This window comes from Cebus imitator, unplaced genomic scaffold, assembly GCF_001604975.1.
Source record: "Cebus imitator isolate Cc_AM_T3 unplaced genomic scaffold, Cebus_imitator-1.0 Scaffold15, whole genome shotgun sequence".
NCBI lineage: Eukaryota > Metazoa > Chordata > Mammalia > Primates > Cebidae > Cebus > Cebus imitator.
This window is the reverse complement of record NW_016107330.1, coordinates 3316645-3325494: the sequence shown is the minus strand read 5'-3', so window position 1 is coordinate 3325494 and position 8850 is coordinate 3316645. Positions and strand designations below refer to the sequence as shown.

Below are 8850 nucleotides of genomic sequence, written 5' to 3'. Positions count from 1 at the left end.
TCTCTTTGTCTTGCTCTGTCCCCCAGGCCGGAGTTTGAGACAGAGTCTTTCCCTGTTGCCCAGACTGGAGTGCAGTGGCACGATCTCAGCTTACTGCAACCTCTGCCTCCTGGGCTTACACGTTTCTCGTGCCTCAGCCTCCCAAGTAACTGGGACTACAGGTGTGTGCCACCATGCCTGGCTAGTTTTTGTATTTTTAGGAGAGACAGAGTTTTACCATGTTGGTCAGGCTGGTCTCGAACTCCTGACCTGAAATAATCCACCCGCCTCAGCCTCCAAAAGTGCTGGGATTACAGGCCTGAGCTACCACTCCAGGCCTGCTCTCAATAGATATTTCACTTTTTTGGTTATTATGATAGTGCTGCTAGGAACATTCTTGTACATATGTTTTAGTGCCCAAGTGTACATGCTTCTGTTGGCTATATACTGAGGAGTGGAATTGCTGGGGCATAAGGCATGCTCAGTTCTGATCGATTCTCCCTCCAGGCTTCTATAGCAGTCATACCAGTAGGCACTTCCCTGCAGTGTCTGAGGATTCTAGTTGCTCCACATCCTTGTCAGCACTTGCTGATGTCAGTTTTTAAAACTTTAGCCATCTTGGTGGGTCTGTAGTGATACCTCATTGTGGCTTTTATTTGCATTTCTCTGATAAGTAATGTTGTTGGGCACCTTGTCCCATGTTTATTAACCATTTAGGCATTCTTTCTGTAAGATGCCTGTTCAGGTCTGACGGCCTTTTTTTTTTTAATTGGGTTGTCTGGCTTTTCTTATTGATGTGTACAAGTTCTTTACAGATCCTAGATACCCGGCTTTTGTTGATATATGTACTGCAAGTATCTTCTTGCATCTTCTGGCTTGCCTTTTCACTGTCTTGATGGAGGTTTTTGATGAATGGACATTCTTAGCTTTAATAAAGTACACGTACCAATCTTTTTTTATGGTGAATGCTCCTTTTTGGTCCTGTTTAAGAAATATTTGCCCACCCAGGCCGGAAGCAGTGGCTCACACCTGTGATCCCAGCACTTTGGGAGGCCGAGGAAGGTGGGTCACAAGGTCAAGAGATTGAGACCGTCCTGGCCAAGATGGTGAAACCCCATCTCTACTAAAAATACAAAATTAGCCGGGCGTGGTGGCTCAGGCCTGTAATCCCAGCTACTCAGGAGGCTGAGGCAGGAGAATCGTTTGAACCTGGGAGGCGGAGGTTGTAGTGAGCTGAGATGGTACCACTGCATTCCAGCCTGGCGACAGAGTGAGACTCCGTCTTAAAAAAAGAAAAAAGAAATATTTGCCCACCCAATGTCACTTAGATATTCTCCTACATTAACTTCTAAATGAGATTGTTTAATCTTTCATATTCAAGTTTCATTCTTGTGCATAAAGCAGGGGTTAGAGAAAGTCACTCTTTTCAGGAAGGTGTGGTTTTTGTTTTGCGGGATTTTTTTTTTTTTTTTTTGAGACAGGGTCTCACTCTGTTGCCCACGCTGGAGTGCAATGGTGCAATCATAGCTCACTGCAGCCTCAACCTCCACAGGCTGAAATAGTCCTCTCTCCTCAGCCTCCCAAGTAGCTGGGGCCAGAGGCGTGCACCCCCACACCCAGCTAAGGTTTTATTTTTTTGTAGAGACTGAGTCTTGCTATGTTGCTCAGGCTGGTCTCAAACTCTTGAGTTCAATCAATCCTCCTGCCTCAGCCTCCCACAGTGCTGGGGTTACAGGTGTGAGCCACCTCGCCCAGCCTCAGGAAGATGTTCTTAACAAGCCCCTCCACGTGTTTCAAGGGTTCTTTGAAAGTGAAGCCCCATTGTAAGAAAGGGTTCAAGAGAGGAAATTCTCTGTTGAGATCCCAGGGAAGGAGTTTTGTCTTTCCACATCGAATGGCGGGGAGCACTTTTCTAGGGTGATCCAGGATGTGAAACTTCTAGGGTGGGGGAAGGGGAGAGGAAGGGAGGCAGTAAGTGAGGCAGGAGTCAGGCAGGGAGCCTTGTCACATTTCCATGTCTTCAGCATCCAAGATGGTGCCTGGCAAAAAGGATGTGGCCCCTGGTGCAATGTGGGGCTTTCTTGATTTGGGGAAGGGAAGCAGAAGCCACTTGCCCCCAGGAGAGAGGCCTGGCCAGCCTAAGGGGCTGCTTGACTCTTGTCTCCACTCAAGGGAACAGTGAAGCCCTGGCATGTTCAGGAAGCAGCAGAGAGCAGCAGCGTGGCTGGAAGGTGGATAAATGGGGTGTTCGGTTATATCATTTTTTTTTTTTGCTCGTCTGAAACATGTTGCCATATTAATTTGAAATAATAAATGAACTTGATATTTGTCCAATAGTCACATGGTGTTTGGATTGTCCCCTTTTCATTTAATCCAGAGCCCAGGGCCTTGGGGACACCTTCCTCCCTCCAGTACGGAGGAGGGTGTCCTCTCTCAAGTCACCTAGGGGGCTCCTGGGAGCCTCTCCAGATGGCAAGAAACTGCCAGGACCCCTGAGATGCTCCTAACCCACAGCATCAGCAGCCTGCGCCTGGAGCTGGCTAGAGGTGTGAGGGCTCACGTGCTAGGCCTGCTGAGTGTGGGGACATTCTGGGTCCTTGTCCTGGGTCTCCCCTCCTGACCTGCCTGCTCACCTCACTGACAGCTACGGAGTCTACAGGGACCATGGCCCCAGGCCCTGCTCACTCTGCTGGGGCACAGTGGGGAGCACTCTGGCTTCGTTTCCCTCCTGCCACCACACCTGGCTCAATGGGGGAGGAGGGAGTGCAGAGAACGGGGAGCCCATGGCATTGCACATTACTCCCCCAAGTCTAGCCTTGGGTACCTGCTTTCACACAGCCCCTCCTTTACACACCCCCAGCTCTTTGGGGCCAGATCACTAACCCATGTTACAGATGAGGAAACTGCAGCCCAGAGAGATGTAGCCACCTGCCCAAGGTCACACAGCAACTAAATGCAGAGAGGAGATTTGAGTTTCATGTCCCCACCTCTCCCCCATCTCTGGGCCACAGGCTACCCATCTTTAAAATAAAAAAGCCCAGGGCCGGGCGTGGTGGCTCATGTCTGTAATCCCAGCACTTTGGGAGGCCGAAGCAAGCGGATTACTTGAGGCCAGGAATTCGAGACCAGCCTGGCCAACATGGTGAAACCCTGCCTCTATTAAAAATACAGAAAATAGCTGGGTGTGGTGGCGGGCGCCTGTAATCCCAGCTACTCGGGAGGCTGAGGCATGAGAATCGCTTGAACCCGGGAGGCAGAGGCTGCAGTGAGCCGAGATCATGCCATTACACTCCAACCTGGGCAACGAGGGCGAAGCTCTGTCTCAAAAAAAATAAATAAATAAAAATAATAAAAATAAATTTTAAATGCCCAAATATCCTCAAAATAGTGCCCCCAGGAGAAACAAGCCTGATCACTCTTCTATCATCAAGTCCCCACTGACCACCGAGTCTGCCACGAGGAAGACAGAAGACAACACACTTGTGTTCACTGTGGACGTTAAAGCCAACAAGCACCAGATCCAACAGGCATGAAGAAGCTCTAGGACACGCGCGTGGCTGAGGCCAGCACCCTGACTCGGCCTGATGGAGAGAAGAAGCCGTGTGTTCCACTGACTCCTGATTACAATGCTCTGGACGTTACCAGCAAAACTGGGATCATCTTGGTTGGGTGCGGCAGCTCAGACCTGTAATCCCAGCACTTTGGAAGGCTGAGGCCGGCGTATCACCTGAGGTCAGGAGTTCGAGACCAGCCTGGCCAACATAGCAAAAACCCCTCTCTACTGAAAATACAAAAATTAGCCAGGCGTGATGGTGCATGCCTGTAATCCTGGCTACTCGGGAGGCTGAGGCAGGAGAATCCCTTGAACCCAGGAGGCAGAGATTGCAGTGAGTTGAGATCGTGCCATTGCACTCCGGCCTAAGCAACAGAGTGAAAACCTCAAAAAAAAAAATAAAAAAGTCGTGGTAATCATATGTGTATACATAAAGAGCGTGAGAATGCAGACATACAAAGCCACATATGTAAATAGCGTCTCAAGGACACCAAATGCTGGGAGGTGGCAGCTTCTTTTCAACAATAATTCTCTGTAAATCTATAGCTTACCATGAGAGGGCAGTCTTCTCGCTGTGCGGAGGGGCCATGGGATCTCAGCTGGGATGTCCAACCTGTGCCTCTCAGAGCCCCATGAAAGACGGAGGAGCAGAGGACTTGGGACCCCATTTTCCATGTAGGGCTGAGCAAGGAAGGGGCACCCCCTTCCCCTACCCCTTCCCCTCACACAGGCTCTTCACAGTCCCAGCTCCTGGTGGAGAAGGAGGCAGCGCCCCAGATATCTGCAGCCGCCCAGAGAAGTCTGGCCCTGTGAATTTCCAGGGCCACCCTGCCTGGCTCATCAGCTCCTGCTTCCCTGGGGAAGAGGGAGAGGGACCTGGGATGTGCTCTGGCCCCTGCCCGGGAAGGAAGGAGGGGTCAGGAAGTGAAGAGTGGGAGGGGGAAGCCCAACAACTGAGAAGGGGGGGCTTTTGGATGGAGTTCCCCGCAGGTTCAAGGCAAAACGAGGTGTCCACAAGGTAATGAGCTGTGCAGCTGGGGGCCCCACCTTAGCAGCATCAAGATGAAGAGAGTGTGGCCTAAAACCTTACCATTTCTAGGCCTATTTTCAGGTTGGCTTGGTTTTCCCTACAAACCCTGTTAAGCTCACTTTCAAAAAGCCCCACCTGGTCTCAGCCAGACCATACCTGCGGGAGATGGGTCTAGAAGTTGTGGGAGGCTTGGGGTGTCCGATCAAATGCAAAATCCCCAAAGGGGCCAGAGCTGGGCAGAGCCAGTGAGGTAAGCACCTCTCCCCTCCCTGTATCCCGGGGATCTCCACCACTATGCACCCTGACACCTATTACTCAAGGTGAGGCCCTGGGCTAGCCATATGGGCACCACCTGGGAACTTTCTCAAAATGCAGAACCCGAGACCTGCCTAAACTGGAATCTGCATTTTAACAAGAGCCCCAAGGAGTCTGAGATGCACTGGCCTAACAGAAGCTGAGCAGAAAAAAGTGCAAATGCTAGAACGGCTTTCCATAGCAAAAGTAATTCTAATAGCCAACAACTGCCAACACATTTTACAGGTGGGGAGACTGAGACACAAGGACATTGAGAAATCGGCCCGAAGTCACACAGCTGGGCAGTGTTAGAGCCAGGATTTGGCACATGCTCTGATCTGCCAGCTTCTGCTGCCTGGGGTGGGGGGCGCTGCAGTCCACGGGTCTGAGACCCCTGCTCCCACTCTCCTTGAGACTGACTGCTTTTTTTTTAAGACAGAATACTCGCTCTGTCACCCAGGCTGGCATGCAGTGGCGCGATCTTGGCTCACTGCAACCTCAACCTCCCAGGTTGAAGCAATTCTCCTGCCTCAGCCTCCCAAGTAGCTGAAATTACAGGCACCTGCCACCACACCTGGCTATTTTTTGTATTTTTAGCAGAGGCAGGGTTATACCATGTTGGCCAGGCTGGTCTCAAACTCCTGACCTCAAATGAGCCACCCACCTCAGCCTCCCAAAGTGCTGGGATGACAGGTGTGAGCCACCATGCCTGGCTGAGACTGACTGCTTTTTGAAACGCTTGCTTCTCCCTGGTCCCCAACCTATCACTAGTTCTGTCTATGTAACCTGCAGTTTTACCCCCAAATCTACCATCTCTTCCTCACCTTCCCACCATCTGGACTTGACAGTGGCCACCTGAGGGTCTCCTCTCATCCACCCCACCCCCCACCCAGCTCACAGTGCAGACACCAGACCAATCTTTTTAAAACACCATTGGCTGTCTTCCCCTCCAACCTGTTGAAGACTCTCAGGTGGCTTCCAACCCAGCTGTGAATAAAGCCCAAAGCCTTGTGTTTGCTTCGATAGCACATATACTAAAACTGGAACAATACAGAAATTAGCATGGCCCCTAAATAAGGATGATACGAAAACTTGTGAAACGGTCCATATTTTAAAAAAAAACAAACCCAAAGTCTTAACAGGACCCAAGAGGCCCTGCCCTCCTCGCCTGCCTGTGAAGCCCAGGGTGCTCTCTCCCACCAGCCTCTTTTTGCCACGGTAAACCCACAAGCACCCCACTCCCTGTGGCAGCCTGTGAGTGCTGTTCCCCTGCCCACCTCAGTCCCTGATTCCAGTGCACCCCCGTTCATCCTCGGGATCTCAATCGCGAGTGATGATTCCTCTAGGGAGCCCTCTCTGATCACCCGCATCCAGGTCACAAGCTGTGTGCCTACCGGAAGCCCTAGGGGACTCTCGGTTTCCTCGCTCAATAAGGGTGTTGGCAGAATTCAGTTCCTTGCGGTTTTAGGACTGAGGCCGTTTCTTTGCCGACAGCCAACTAAGGGGTGTTCCCTGCTTCTAGGGACTGTGATGTCCTTTGGCTCATGCCCCCTTACTCCGCCTGCAAAGCCGGCAATGGTGGGCTGAGTCCTTCTTGAATCACATCTCTCTCTTCGCCTCTAACATCTCTCTCTAACGCAGCCAGGAAGGAAGGGTTCTTTGCTTTTTTTTTTTTTTTTTAGGCAGAGTTTTACTCTTGTTGCCCAGGCTGGAGTTCAATGGTGCGATCTCAGCCCACTACAACCTCCACCTCCCAGGTTCAAGGGATTCTCCTGCCTCAGCCTCCCCAGTAGCTGGGATTGCAGGCATGTGCCACCATGCCTGGGTTATTTTGTATTTTCAGTAGAGATGGCATTTCTCCATGCTGGTCAGGCTGGTCTTGAACTCCCGACCTCAGGTGATCTGCCCACCTCAGCCTCCCAAAGTGCTGGGATTACAGGTGTGAGCCACCGTACCCGGCCAGGTTCTCTGCTTTTAAAGTCTCGTGTGATTAGATTGGGCCTGTCCTAATAATTCCAGGATAATCTCCCTGTCTCAAGATCCATAGTCACAGTTTCCAAGGATTAGAATGTGTGGACATTTGGCTGCGCACAGTGGTTCGTGCTTATAATCCCAGCTCTTTGTGGCATGCATCTGTAGTCGCAGCTACTCGGGAGGCTGAGAGGGGAGAATCACTTGAGCCGTGGTTGGGCCACTGTAGTCCAGCCTGGGTGACAGAGTGAGACCCTGTCACAAATTAACAAAATAGAATGCATGGACATTTTAGAGGACTGTGCGTCTGCTGCCACACTCCCACTCCTAAGCAACTGCTAGACTATCCCACCACACACCGGACTCGGCCACCTCCCAATTCTGTGGGACTCTGAACCTCTCTCTCCACACTGAGTGCTCACTTGACCTCCAGACCAAAAGACTACCTGAAACTAAAGGCATCTTCCTCCCCCTCTTTAAACACACCCACTGGTACACACCGTCCTTCCCTGGCCACGGTCAGCACCTCTTGTGGTTGTCCCACCTGCAAGCAGGTGCCGAGCTGAGCTTCCCCCAGTTCCTGCACAGCTGAGGAAGGGCGTGCAGGGATCCAGGCTGCCTGGCCTGAAGGGTGGAGATAAAACCCAAAGATAGTGGACACAGAAACAGCCACAGAGGATGGAGCCTGGAGTCCCTGGCTGAAAGGAACCTCAGGGACAGGCGAGCACGGGGAGACGATGTTTGTGTAAGAGTTGAAGAAAGAAGAAAACATGAAAAGTGGCTTAACAGTCAAAGATAGGTTTATTCTGGAGAATAAAGCTGAGAGGGGCTTCGGGCTGATTTCGGTCAGCAGCATTTTCTCTTACAGACCAAGGTATTTAAATGTTCTGGGAGGGGGAGTTTATCGCAGGCTAGGAATGTTTCTGTGTGGAGCAGAGTTTTACTGTGGGGTTGGAATGTCTCTGGTTGGATGGGGGTGTTTATCTTAGGGTTGGAATATTTCTGGTTGGAGATGTCATTGTGGTTTATGGTCATGCTGATATTAGCCATTGGGCTGATGTTTTGGGGCTGGATTTAGGCGGTTTCTAATCAAGGAGAACTTAATATAGGACGCTTGTCCAAGATGGTGACGCTCCTGCTCTGCCAGTTAGCAAGAATCATATCATTCTCACTAGGTGCCTACTGTCATGTGGGATGGAAGGAGAACGTGAGAAGGGATCTGTGGTCAGCAGAATTGCACCCACTAAAGATGACCACTTCCTAATCCCCAGGACCTAGGGTGATATATTGTGGGAAGTAGAAAATTTTTTTTAAAGTTTCCTTTCTTGTTAAAGAATAAGTGTGCTAATAACTTTGTTAAGCCCTATCCTGTGTAGCTGTTAGACATGCCATGCTTATAGGCACGTAGTACATTCTATGTCCTTGTACTTTAATCAAGATATCTGTGCTGGACGTGGCTGTGACATGCTCACAGGCATGTCCCAGCTCTCCATTGCCTTTACTTGTTTTAAAAAGTGTTAAGTTGTCAGCCAATCGGGTTTCAGTTTAGATTGTGAGGTCTGTCTCCAGCCAACGGAGATCAGACACAGCAGTAAGGACGACCCCAAATGCGTAAGGAATAAATTTGTCTGTTTTCCTTTGTACTCTTGTGGCATGATGGCTAGCAAGGGTACCCTTCCTGCAGTCCAGGAGTAAAAACTGCATTGCTGAAAGATCCTTTGTCCCAGTACTAATTTTTCTTTGTGACATCTAGCATCTATTTCCAACATATATTCATATATGTGCTCGTATATGTCACCTTACATGGCAAAGGGGAATCAGGGCAGTAGATGGCATTGAGGTTGTGAACCCACTGACTTTGAGATTCTTCTGGATTATCCAGCTGGGCCCAGTGCAGTTTAAGGGAACTTAAAAATGCAAGAGAGAGGCAGACGAGAGAGTCAGAAAAAGAGATGAGATGAGCACAGAAGCTCTTCACTGTCATTTCCCAGATAGTGGTTTTTTTTTTTTTTTTTTTTTTTTT

At 50.2% G+C, this 8850-nt stretch overlaps 1 protein-coding gene and 1 non-coding gene across 2 annotated transcripts in view; one reads left to right on the top strand and one right to left on the bottom strand.

Annotated features, from left to right (window-relative positions):
* TNFRSF8 (TNF receptor superfamily member 8) overlaps positions 1 to 8850 on the bottom strand; it is a 77887-nt gene that overhangs the window by 57056 nt on the left and 11981 nt on the right. The window lies entirely within an intron of this gene.
* Positions 5867 to 5970, top strand: LOC119468038. The gene has a single exon (XR_005196668.1). It is a non-coding gene; the product is annotated as a U6 spliceosomal RNA (small nuclear RNA).